Source organism: Microcebus murinus, chromosome 11 (genome assembly GCF_040939455.1).
Source record: "Microcebus murinus isolate Inina chromosome 11, M.murinus_Inina_mat1.0, whole genome shotgun sequence".
In the NCBI taxonomy this organism is placed as follows: Eukaryota; Metazoa; Chordata; class Mammalia; order Primates; family Cheirogaleidae; genus Microcebus; species Microcebus murinus.
In genome coordinates, this window is record NC_134114.1 from 32689449 (window position 1) to 32702894 (window position 13446).

The 13446-nt window shown below is 46.6% G+C and overlaps 1 pseudogene; it reads right to left on the bottom strand.

Moving 5' to 3' along the window:
• Positions 1-13045: 13045 nt before the first annotated feature.
• On the bottom strand, positions 13046-13446 carry LOC109731325 (small ribosomal subunit protein uS10-like; annotated as a pseudogene).

The window sequence follows — 13446 nt, forward strand, 5'->3', positions numbered from 1 at the left end:
GCAGCGCAGTGTCCCACTGCCCTATCCTACTCTGTGGGTATTCACAGCTCCTCAAAGGCTCCATGAGTTCACCCTCCAGCTCTGACCTGGGTCCCAGTCCCTTTTATGTCCCTTCCCAGGTATACTGCTTCCAACCCTAATTCCACTCACACAAAATCAATTCCACAGGCCAACAGTAATGAAAAAGGCTTTAATCATTGTATATAAAGAACTTTGAATTCTCAGTGGATCTAAAAGAGAAGTTGCTTAGCATATTGTTGATACTCGAAAAGAGTTATTAAAATTGAAAAACATTTAAGGCATTCTGGAGAGGAAGAACAAAAATAAGGAATGATCTCCATCACAGAGATTTCTTGTTCCTATAAAGGGCACAGTTTTAGGGAAGTCCACAAGAACAGTATGAGAGCCCACACTGGGATGTCAAGAGCTCCTGCCAGGGAATTTGTTGAAGGGGGTGGTGCTATGAACCATAAGCAAGTCTCGGGTTCCTCTTCATTCTGGGTTCCTCTGTATTTCAAGCCTCAGTTTTTTAGCTACAGGAAGTGTCTGTCTACCTCTATAAGTGCTGGCATCTCCTGACTGGTTCAGGCCCCATTGGACATCACTGTTGGTAGCATCCTCCTCTCCTTGGGATAAATGTAGCTCCTTTGTGGTTTCAGCCATTCGCTCCATGTAATAAGGGTCTCAGCTGTGTTTTTAGCTCTTCTGATGTGCATGAAGGTCTCCATGCCCAGGTTAAGCCCATCTTCACAGTCTACGCACAAGAGAGTTCACATTCCTGCAGCACTGAAAGTGTTGGTAGGACTGTTAACTTGGCTCCATAAGTTAGCCAGTGTTGGTGCCCAGTTGTGTGCCTGGCTGAGGCCTGGTGGCATGTGGGGTTCTGGATATGCCAAGCTCCAAGACAGCTCTTCCAAAGTTGATGGACAGAGCTCCATAGCTGCAGCCTCAGGTCCAGGCCAAGCTGTGTAGCTGGTCTAAGAAAAGGGCCAAAGGGCTATTTGATAGTACTTTACCCATAGAAAAAATAAATAAATAAAAATTTAAAAAAGAAAAGAAAGAAAAAAATTTTTTAAAAAAAGGGGTCCATGGCTCACGCCTGTAATCCTAGCTCTTGGGAGGCCGAGGCGGGCGGATTGCTCAAGGTCAGGAGTTCAAAACCAGCCTGAGCAAGAGCGAGACCCCGTCTCTACTATAAATAGAAAGAAATTAATTGGCCAACTGATATATATATAAAAAAAAAATTAGCCGGGCATGGTGGCGCATGCCTGTAGTCCCAGCTACTCGGGAGGCTGAGACAGAAGGATCACTCAAGCCCAGGAGTTTGAGGTTGCTGTGAGCTAGGCTGACGCCACGGCACTCACTCTAGCCTGGACAACAAAGTGAGACTCTGTCTCAAAAAAAAAAAAAAAAAAAAAAAAAAAAGGGGTCCAAAGGATTCAGTCTTATACTGAGTGTTTTTATAGTGTATTCTCTCTTTTATAAGCCAGCAGAAAACACCCTCCAAAAATGCAGGGATTAGCACTAATGTGTCTTGCAAATTGCTTGAGAGGCTGATTGGATTAAGGTGAAAATTGTATTATCCTGGAAGACATTCTGAAAATTCTTATGAGTTGCTATGATTGAATTAGGTAAGAATGGAGGGGATTTGGAATGTACCATTGGGTGCATGGTTCAGTAACTGACAGTGTCCATTCACCATACTCTCTCACCTTTGCAGGCTATCCGGGACAATTATACTTACTATGTCTGATTCTACTGGCATATTTTAGAGTCATTGAGTGGTTGTAGATATGACACTCAATGAAGTTACATCAAAGTCCAAAAATCATGCTGCTAATTCAGCTTGGAGCTGGATTAAGAACCCAAGTCCTGGCCGGGTGTGGTGGCTCATGCCTATAATCCTAGCACTCTGGGAGGCCCAGGCGGGTGGATTGCTTGAGGTCAGGAGTTCGAAACCAGCCTGAGCAAGAGCGAGACCCCCATCTCTACCAAAAATAGAAATAAATTAATTGACCAACTAAAAATATATATACAAAAAATTAGCCAGGCATGGTGACACATGCCTGTAGTTCCAGCTACTTGGGAGGCTGAGGCAGCAGGATTGCTTGAGCCCAGGAGTTTGAAGTTGCTGTGAGCTAGGTTGGTGCCAAGGCACTCACTCTAGCCTGGGCAACAAAGTGAGACTCTGTCTCAAGAAAAAAAAAAAGAACCCAAGTCCTGAAGCATACAGATAATGTAGAGAAATGAATAAAGGAATAATTAGGATAGATTCATTCAAGGCCTTACTTAAAATTATATATTTTCAGCTGGGCGTGGTGGCTCACGCCTATAATCCTAGCACTCTGGGAGGCAGAGGCGGGAGGATCTCTCAGGGTCAGGAGTTTGAAACCAGCCCGAGCAAGAGCAAGACCCTGTCTCTACTAAAAATAGAAAGAAATTAGCTGGACAACTAAAAATATATAGAAAAAAAAATTAGCCAGGCATGGTGGCGCATGCCTGTAGTTCCAGCTACCCGGGAGGCTGAAGCAGGAGGATTGCTTGAGCCCAGATGTTTGAGGTTGCTGTGAGCTTGGCTGATGCCATGGCACTCTAGCCTGGGCAACAGAGTAAGACTCTGCCTCAAAAAAAAAAAATTATATATTTTTTATTTTTGTCTATACTATGCTATCTGAATCAAAGGGAGATGTCAAAGGTACTGTGATTTCATAGCTAAGATCCAAATAGGTTGAGTTGATGTAACATTTTCAACAGTGTTCTGTGCAGGCCCCCTAACCTATTTAATGTGATTATGTACATTCAGTTTTTTGTTTTTGTTTTTTGAGACAGAGTCTCACTCTGCTGCCCAGGGTAGAGTGCTGTGGTGTCAGCCTAGCTCACAGCAACCTCAGACTCCTGGGCTCAAGTAATCCTACTGCCTCAGCCTCCCAAGTAGCTGGGACTACAGGTATGCACCACCATGCCCGGCTAACTTTTTCTATATATATATTTTTAGCTGTCCAGCTAATTTCTTTCTATTATGTTTTTAGTAGAGACAGGGTCTCGCTCTTGCTCAGGCTGGTCTCGAACTCCTGAGCGCAAATGATCCACCCAGCCTCCCAGAGTACTAGGATTACAGGCATGAGCCATCATGTCTGGCCTTCAGTTTTTAGTTATTCACCTTTATATGCCTTTCCTGCTTGTACTGAAATTCCTTTCATTAATAAGTATTTCATTTTTATTTATATTTTTCATCACTCAGGCTTTTTTTCCCTAACCACTAAACCACTAGGAAACAATCAGACCTACATGTGACATATATTTTCGATTTATGCAAAAAGTATTGGGGTATATATTTTCTTTTGTTCATTATTTTCTACTTTTCTGTAAGTTTCCAAGATATTTATATGTGTTAGGCTTAAAGAATTCACCCTCCCCAAACTTCCATCCAAACCTCCTATAAAATCCACCCATCTCCCCTTCCTAGGGGTGTATTAGGCAGTAGCCTTTGCCAGACCCCTAGGGAGATAAAGGAATGATATGCAAAAGGTTTACTTACTTTCCTTATCTCTCCCAGTTGTTTGAAAAGAATTTATTTACTCCCCCCAGAAAACCTCTGTATAAAACCCAAGGCTCTCCCCTTTTCTCTGATGGATGCCTTTTCCAGCCTCCACCTATCTGCACCCAGATGCTAAAATAAACATCTGCCACACATGAGGCTTCCTGTGTGTGTTTCACTCTCTCTGGGCTGGACCTAAAAGTCACTTTGTTATCTTTGGGCTGAAGAGCTCAGTTTAGGGCTATAATTTCAGCTAATTGGACAGATGTGTTTGCTGGCAAAGCCTAAACATCTACCACTTCGAGAGCTTGGCCACTATTGCATAGTCTGCGTACTGTTCCATATCCTTCACAAAACTGTTGCCACCAATAAACCACAGGCAGGATTGAGGAATGAGGGTTGAAGATAGATCTGCCCTGGGGAAGACAGTGGTGGAGTATAATCTCTTCACAGTTATGTAGTAGCCTGCCTGGTTCCCCTATTGTCTCTTCTGGAAGAAGAGTGGCAGGGTTGAGTCCAGAGCAAGTCTCAAATTTTAAGTCAGGAGTTTGTATTAACATAGCCTAAAATTTTAATAAGTGGCTATCTGAGATCCATTTTGTCACTACTCTTTGGAGGAGCTCAGATACCCCGTGGGAGGTTCTAATACTAATTCTCATAGTGAGTTTAGTAGCCTCTGGTAAGAGTAGAGACATGGCTGCTACTGCCCTCAAACAAGCAGGCCAGCCTGCAACCATAGGGTCCAATTTCTTTGATAAATAGGCCACCAGTTGTGACTGTGTTAGGGACCGACCTTCCACAGCCCCACCGGACAGAAAAGCAGAGACATCGAGGATGCAATCACACAAGAGGAGGTTTATTTTCTGGCTAGCCAGGGTCCAAACCCCAGAGCACCAACGCAGTGGCCACTCTCGCAGGCAAGGACCCCGACCTGAACAACGGCATGCCTTTATCCCCATGGTGCACAAGCTGCGCACAAGCTGACTACGCATGGATCATGCGTTGACCTTTAAAATGATTGGTTGCCCACTATTGACTTTTGAAATAATTGGCGGGTTGGTTGCCCTCTATTGCCTGATGGGCCAGTAGCCCGTGCTTCAATGACCTCATCCCATAATTCTCCATACAGCAGTGTAGCAAGCAAGCAATGACCAGAAGCAAAAGTTTGCAGTTAGCTCATTGCCCCACCCAAGTAAATTCCCGACAATTGGAAAAATTCCTCCGCCCTTCCTCTGTCCTACAAATTCCTCTGCCCTTTCTCTGCCCTACAACTGTGGCCCCAAAAGCTGTGTTAATACATCCAGAGCTATTTCCTGTCTCTCATTAGCATCTAAAAAGAAGGTTCTTTGAGGGTGTGGTGGGCCCAAGGTCAGGGCTTGAAGTGAAGCCTTTTCATTGCCTGAACAGCCCATTTTTGTTCAGGCCCCCATAGTAGAGGTTCAATATTGGTGTTTCCTTTTAGGCTTTTATAAAAAGGCTTAACCAGAAACCCATAATTAGGTAGCCAAATTCAGAATAACCTGGTAAGTTCAAGGAAAGAGCACAAAAAGGGCCAAGTGGTGGATTTAGGTAGGTAAACTATAGCCTGGACTCGCTCCAGAGACAGCTTTCATTTTTCTGGGGTGAGAACAAACCCCAGATAGGTCACCTTAGATTGACCAGTTGGACTTTGAGATGAGACACCCTTTATCCCTGTAAGCCAGGAATAGAGGATTCAAATGGCATGCACCCGCTCCTCTTCTAAGCTCAGGGAGCAGATAAATAGGTCATTGACATATTGAAGCACCATACTCTGGTGGAGTTGGAGGTCATCTAGATCTTTCCCCAAGGCCTGGCCAAAAAGATCAGGGCTGTCCCGGAATCTTTGCAGCAACAGTATCCAGGTTAATTGGTGGGGCGTCCATTCAAAAGGAAATACATTTTGGCAGTGAGGGTGAAGAGGGATGCAAAAGAAAGCATTCCTTAGGTCCAATATGCTGTCATAAGTAGTCTCTGGAGGAATATTACCCAGTAACATATAAAGATTGGGCACCACCATCTCATTGACTGCCCTAAGTCTTGCACTAATCGGTAAGTACTGTCCTTTTTCCAGACAGGTAAAATAGGGGTGTTACAAGGAGATCAATTCAGAATAAGTAGACCTGAAACTAGGAATTTTCTTATAAGGGAGTCAAGACCTGCCTGGGCCTTGGGTCCCTAAGGATACTGTTTAACATGGGGATATCACTGCTGTGGTTTGAGATGGACCATAACTGGCTGGGCTGTTTTGGCACAACCCTGGGAACTGATGTCCCAAACTGGCACGGAGATATCTATCTCCTAGTCTTGCTGACTTTGGCCTGAGACCTCTAAATCTGATAAGCAACCTATCAGGTTGGGTTCCTCTTGAGGGCAGAAAGAAACCTAGGCTCTCAGTTTAGAAAGCAAGTCAAATCCTAAAAATGAATGTTCAATGATCATGTCCTACAAACATGATCATTCCTACAAACAAAGCAAAGGAATAGTAAATAATTGTTTGCTAGGGACTCTGGAGACTCCAGTAACCATAAAGGATGGAGTGCTCAGTTTTCTGGAGTAGGTAAAGAAGACAAAAGTAGGCAGCCCCAATATTAAAAAGAAAATGTACTGGCTCACCTGCTACCAGGAGGATTACCCTGGGCTCAGTCCATGGATGGTTATCTGCCTGGGGGCTTAAGGCAGTGGACTCCTTCACTGTTGTACTATGATCTGGCCTGGGAACTAACTCCCTTCCTGGATGATCTCACAGGGCAGAGTGCAGCCAAGTCACCATTTTGATGGCACCGATAACAAGTGGCCTTGGGTAGCCTATCCTTACTGGAAAATTCTTAGTACAATGCCCTTCTCATCAGCAGATGCAATTCCAAACTTCCCTTCCTTTGGTGGGTACTTGGCCATTGGTCCGAATGTGGACACCAATGCTGCCATTAACTGGGCATGCCTAACCTCCTTCTTCCATTCCTTCTCTTGGGCCTGAGACTCGAGCTCAGAGGTTCTGTTACAGAAAACAGAATTAGCGGCATCCACCATATCATTCAAGGAGGTGGCAGGGTCCTAGACAAGCTTCTGGAGCTGTCTCCTAATATTTGGTGCTGCCTGGGTGAAGAACTTATCAATATCACCTGTCCCTCACAGAACTTAAGATCAAGAGTGGTGTACTTCTCTATTGCCTCCTAGAGCTGACCAGGAAGGCTTTAGGATTTTCCTTGGGTCCCTAGGTTATGGTGGAGACCTTGGAATAATTGACTGCCTTTTGCCTGGTGGCCTTTAGAAGGCCTTTAGACACATACTAAAAAATGTTCTCTCTCCCATCTCTCTTCTGAAGAACTATTATTCCACCCTCCATCAGTCATGGGTACCACTGTTTCACTCACTGAATATCCAGGATATTCAGTGAAAGGTATAACCCATTTGAAAACTTTTATGTCTCCATTAACACTCTGGATTTCTCAAATCATTAAAAATCTGGCTTAGAATAACATGTACATCTTTTCAAGCCAAGTCATAGGCTAAACAGAAATTATGGAATATCTCTACATATTCATTAGGTGTAGCTGATGAATGATCAGGTGAGCTGATCGGTGTAGCTCCTCAGATCCTGTTTTATTTGTTTTAACTCTACTAAACTAAAGGGCTTATGGACCAGAGTTGGTCCAGACTCCCTTGCTACTTCCACCAAGGGTAGAAGGGTGGAGGTAGAGATGGCACCACCTTCCCTTATAGGGACTCTTTCAGGCCTCAGTATGGGGCAGCTCAAAACAGGTGGGAACCTCAGGAGAATTTCTTAATACCATAATCTTACTTATTGACTTAGAATACTCCCTGTATAACTGAGGATTTTCCTGTAAATAAAAGTAAGCTGGTAGGGTGCATTTTCAATCCAGAAGACCACTAGCAAATGCTTCATTTTTTTACAGATGAAATGTAGACATGGTAGAGTTCTCCACAAAAGACAAAAGGCAGTATTCTTCACTTTCTTATTCAAGGCTACGTACCCTGGGGCATTTTCTCTTTTGCTTTCTTTCTATTCTTCTCCATGGTCTTTGTTTTTCACCTGGTCTAATAGGTTGTGGCTATAACTGTAACCATAATTTCTAAACCTCAAATCCATAGCCAATATCTGACAAATGAGAAGATTGTTAAAACTGGGAGTTTCCCTGGTGAAGGGGATTAGTAAAGAAGAATCAGGATATGCCACACCAAAATATGCTACTTTGGCATAAGACTGATTTTGAGAGCTTGTTTGGAAGTTCCAGCAGGGGAGCGCAGCTACTCTATACCCTTGACGGAAGATGGGTCCTCCTCTAGCGGGGAAGGTCGTGGGGAGGGAGGAAGGAGACACCCGCCTAGCCAGCCAGCTCAGCCAGAATCAACCGTGGCGATCAGTGGGGTGACATGTCACAGCCAGATCGCCCTCATATCACATTTAGAACTTAATAGTATTATGCTCAAATATCAAGGGCATCTGACAGAGTCAACCGTCAGAATTAAGTAGCGGTTCCCACAGAGGCCCATCCCACAGGGGAGGTACCAGAGAGGCATAACAGGCCTGAGGCCGCGGTCAGAAGACGCTGTGCCTTTCATTCTTCTGGGAGATCTTGGACCGAGAGTCTCAAGATCCGTAGTGATACGTGTGTCACCCCCGACGGTAGGAGCCTAAGGGCTCTGGGCAGGAAGAAGGGCTGGGACGGAGGAGTGGCGATGAAGGGTCCAGCCATGGCCATTGCAAGGGATATTTCCTGCACTGGGAAGCTGCTCCCAAGCGAGGCGGGTTTTACTTTGTTCCTCGACCAGCCCAATCCGCCCTGTCCTCGTCCCGCTCCGCCTGCTTTCTTCATGCGCAACGCAATGGGTAGGTTGCTGGGGTCTTTAGTAATTTAGGGATCCTGACTTTGCTATGAAAAATAAAATTTTTCTAAGGGGGGGGGGACTGATGTGGGCATCCAGGGGAAGCGGTGCCCGCGGCACTTTTTCACCAGCAGCACCAAGCGAGCACTTCATCTGTCGCGGCACCGCTCCTTTCTCGGCCGGGGGTTTCTTTTCTTTTTGAGACGGAGTCTCATTCTGTTGCCCTGCTAGAGTGCCGTGGCGTCAGCCTAACTCACAGCAACCTCAAACTCCTGGGCTCAAGCGATCCTCCTGCCTCAGCCTCCCGGGTAGCTGGGACTACAGGCATGCACCACCATGCGCACCACCATGCCCGGCTAATTTTTTTTATATATATATATTTAGTTGGCCAATTAATTTCTTTCTATTTTAGACACGGGGTCTCGCTCTTGCTCAGGCTGGTGTCGAACTACTGACCTCAAGCGATCCGCCCGCCTCGGCTCCCAGAGTGCTAGGATTACAGGCGTGAGCCACCGCGCCCGGCCGGTGCCGGGGGGTTCCTCAGTAACACTGTGGCTCGTTTCTCACCAGCAGCACCCTTTGTTGAGCCACAAGCTGTATTTGTCTTGGTAATTTTCCGCTGGGGCTCTCGCTGGGCCCCAGTCCCGCTAGTTCTCCAAACTGCGGCCAGCTTGAAGCACCGATAGGTAAACCGAGTTGGCGGTTTCTCGTCAGCACTTTCGTCCGGTGAATGCAGCGGAAACTTTCCTGGCGGTTCCCTGTGGTCGCTTTCTCGGTCCTAGGACCGCTAGTGCTGCAGTTTCACGGTCGCAGTACCCCGAGTTCGCCTTAGCTCTTTGGCCGGAAGCGCCCAAAGGGTGTTTTTTCTGTCAATTGCACGAATTTGCACTGTTTCTCTCAGCCCCAGAACCTCTGGTTTCTCAGGGTCGAAAGTTTCTCGGTGACAGCGCCGTAGATTGCGCCAGAACGGATGTTTGTCCCTAGCAGCGCCGCTAGTTGCCATCGCTTGGAGGCTCCCAGCACCGTTTCTCGGAGCCGATTCTTCTTGGTCTGAGCACAGCTGGTAGTTCGGTGCCAGAATTTTCTGGGCACCGGAAATTTCCTCCCTGCCGGGCAGTTCCCTAGAAGCCTGGAGCCTGGTGTTCTCCGGTGACAGCACCGCGGGGAGGGTCGAGCCCGCCGCTTCCCAGGGGCCCCGTTGGGGTAGATTTGCCGGCGCGCGCTCTCTCTCTCTCTCAGCGCCGACAGCGACGCCGGGTCGGGTCTTTCTGGGTCTCCAGAACCGGGTCTTGTTGCCTGTGCCGGCTGCGTGTCTGTCGCTGGACCTCGCGGTTTTGCAGCTTCATTACTTTCTTGGTCATATAGCAAGTTTCGATTTAGCCCTGTCTGGGGTTTCTCTCTTGTCCACCCGCGTAGGGGAAAAATAGTGTGTTGATTTCTCTGCCACAGCCCCGACTTAGACGAGCACCAGTGTAACCCTGCCGGTGACTTCTTAGTGTAGGAAGTCACGGTTTAACCGTGCGCTGATGATTTCTAGGTCGGGGCGAGTGTGGCTTTAGCGATTTCTTAGCGTAGCAAATTCCAGTTTCGCAATAGGAACCCCCATTTTAGCTATACGTGTGACTTTTAACTCTCGTTAGAGACCTGGGTACTGGCAAATGCGATTTTTTAAAACACCAGTTTAGCAGTGCCTGGAATGTCTTAGTCATACCAAGTTTGCTTCCGCAATAGCGAGTCTCTCCCTGGCTATGTTTGTGATTTATACTCAAGTAGAAGTCCGGGTGTACTGGCTACTGGAATTTTCTATGTGTGGCAAACACCAGTTTAGCCATGACTGTTCCTTTTTTTTTTTTTTGGAGACAGTCTCACTTTTTGCCCAGGCTAGACTGAGTGCCGTGGCGTAAGCCTAGCTCACAGCAACCTCAAATTCCTGGGCTCAAGCGATCCTTCTGCCTCAGCCTCCCAAGTAGCTGGGACTACAGGCATGCGCCACCATGCCCGGCTAATTTTTTCTATATATATTAGTTGGCCAATTCATTTCTATTTATAGTAGAGAAGGGGGTCTCATTCTTCTCAGGCTGGTTTCGAACTCCTGACCTCCAGCAATCCGCCCGCCTTGGCCTCCCAGGCGTGAGCCACCTCGCCCGGCCTGTTCCTTCTTAATACTAGGCAATTTCGAATTAGGCACAAGAAGCACCGGTTTAATTCTGATAGAAATATTATAATCGTAGGATCACGCCATTCAACAGCGAAACCTCAGTCTTTTCGAATTTCATTGCTTTATTTCTTTTTTCCTCCCTCTCCTGCTTCCTTATTTTATTTCTTAATTTAAATGTTTTTTGCTGCTTCTACTGATTTTCGGGTGTCACCACTCATCTTCTCGCTAACGCGCCTTCTCCCGCCGGCCGGGTCTCAGCGCGGCGGCTGCGAGTCCCGGCTCTCGCTGGCGCCCCGCTCCCGTGCCGAGCCCGCGGTTTCGCATCAGCACTTTCGCCAGTAGCGGCGCTCCTGCAATTTCTCAGTTGTTGTACTATTCTGAGCACTAACAGAACGTTTCTCGCTCACAACATTCACAGATTCTTTGTGGATCACTTTCTCTGCTCTAGCACCGCTACTTTCTCTGGGGTGGCTGCTGCACGATCGCAGCACCCTGATTTGCACCGAGGCGGCCTCTCAGCACAGACCCCTCCCCCCTGGTAGAGCGTGGCCGCCATTTCTCCGTCACAGCTAGTGTTTCAGAGTAGGCCCTTTCTCCGTAGAAGTACCTACCATTCGTCCAAGTCCATATGTTTCTCATCGACAGTAGTTTCCTAGTGGCAATACCTTAATTGTGCCAAAAAGCAAGTTGCCGCTGGGTACACCGCTGGTTGTCCAGCATTGGCACTGGGTGTGTCCTAGTACCTCCGCTTTCTCAGACCCGCAGTGTCTGAGTCGCAGCACCGCTCATTAGTACAAGCAGAACTGATCTCAATGGCAGCATGGCTGGTAGGTCGAGCCCGCAACTTCTCCTTAGCCATTTTGCTTGTTTTGGGGTCCTAGCACTGCTGGTAGTACCCCAGAAGCTTTTTGCGTGTTGCAGAGTTGCAGGACATATGCCAAGTCTACCCCACGCTTCCTCCCTTAGCCAGGCTGCGGGGCGAAAAGAGCAGACTAGTGCAAAGAAAGACCCCTCTTGGATATTTGGAAGCCATGCCCTTTGCAGTCCCACGTGCAAAGATGTGTAAGGTTTTTCGGCGGTGTAAAGAAAAGACAGACAAAGAGAGAAAGGATGGGGACCAAACCACGTGGCTATATTATACACTCCAGGACGACGTTCTGGTGCCCCTAGGGGAGGGGGGCGCGAAGTCGCCCGCGTTGAAGGGGCTGAGGCCTTTTATACCCTTTGGGCCTGGCTAGGGACTTTTAGCAGGAAGAGCTGGGATTTCCATTGTGACCTTGAGTGGTCATTGGGAAATAGGTGGGGCTGGAGGTATTTGTGGAATTCAGGAGTAGAAACGTTCTTTTCCGGATGCAAATCTGGGGGTGGTTCCTCACAGCGGGGCCTCGAAGTTTTGTCCTTGGCAGGTCTGCTGTGCCTTTTCTCTCTCTTTTTTTTATCTAGGCACTGGAGGGGGGCCGCCACCAGCCTAACAGGATGTTGCCCCCAGCTTTCTTCTCCCACCTGGAGAAGAATTTTTGCTTGGTTCTCCCCACTCTCCAGGCTGCATCATCGGTGGATTTCAGAGTCTAGGAAACCTGAGCTTTCTACACAAAGGGGTTTTTTTTTTTTTTTTTTTTTTTGAGACAGTCTCGCTTTGTTGCCCAGGCTAGAGTGCCTTACCTTCAGTCTAGCTCACACCAACCTAAAAATCCTGGGCTCAAGCAATCCTACTGCCTCAGCCTCCCGAGTAGTTGGGACTACAGGCATGGGCAACAATGCCCGGCTAATTTTTTCTGTATATATTAGTTGGCCAATTAATTTCTTTCTATTTATATTAGAGACAGAGCACATATTTGGTAGAGCTGTCTTTGGCCAAAAACTCTTGGCCTTAAGAATGTCAGGATGGCCAAACCAAACTCTTTCCCTCACCGCCAACTCTACTGCACTGTGTAAAGTACACAGTTCTTGTCCTGAGCACCACAGGGCAAAGGATTCAATAATTGCTATACTTTGTTTTCTATCTAGCCTCTCTCAATGACATGTAAACTGCGAAGCTTCTACGTTTTTATATATTTTTTCTGAAAGAAACAGAAGGACAACATCCAGTAATCAGTCTTCCCTTTGCATATTCATGTAAGCTGGTATAAAAAAGAGAAACCAATAGCTTCAATTTAATGCAGCTTAGATTTTGCTGTCAAATGAACTTTACAGTCTAAACATAAAGATTGCAAGACATTTTGGATTTTACAACTGCTAATAAAGATTTGTGGGACTGTACTTTAAATTGTATCGGCTATTTCCAAGAGGGTATATGGAGGATGCCCATTCTCTAAGTGAATTCAAGAAATATTTTATTAATCCCCCCCATTAAGGGGTACTATTGATGTCAATAGCAGAAAAGGTTGAGGATGATGAAATAAATAAATTCTGGACAACAATGTATTTTCAGTGATTACTTATTTTTTTTAAGAAGTGGTAGTCAATTTAATAAAACAGGTGATTTAAGCATCTGCAATAGTGACTTCAACCTCCATTCCTGGTTTGATACTGATACTTAACAATCTCAGAAGGACTATGCAAGTCAACGAGTGGCTTGTGGATTCTCATCTGGAAGTGGTCCCAAGTCTTAGAACCTTCATCACAAGGAGTTTTTCTTGTAGTGATCCTCAGTCTTGGTAGGCATCCGAACTGGTCCTTTCACTTTGAGGTTCTTTTCCTTTGGGCCTCTGATCAAGTCAGCACACACCTTCTCCAAAGACTTGACGTTGCGGCTGGTTAGGGTAATTCTAATCCAGTGAATCACCACCTCCATCTCCGCGTGTGTTTTTCTGGTATCTTTAAAAGCCCTGGCTGAAGCCGGGCTACCTGACCCACTTGTTCCTCCCAGAGAGCGAACAGCAGT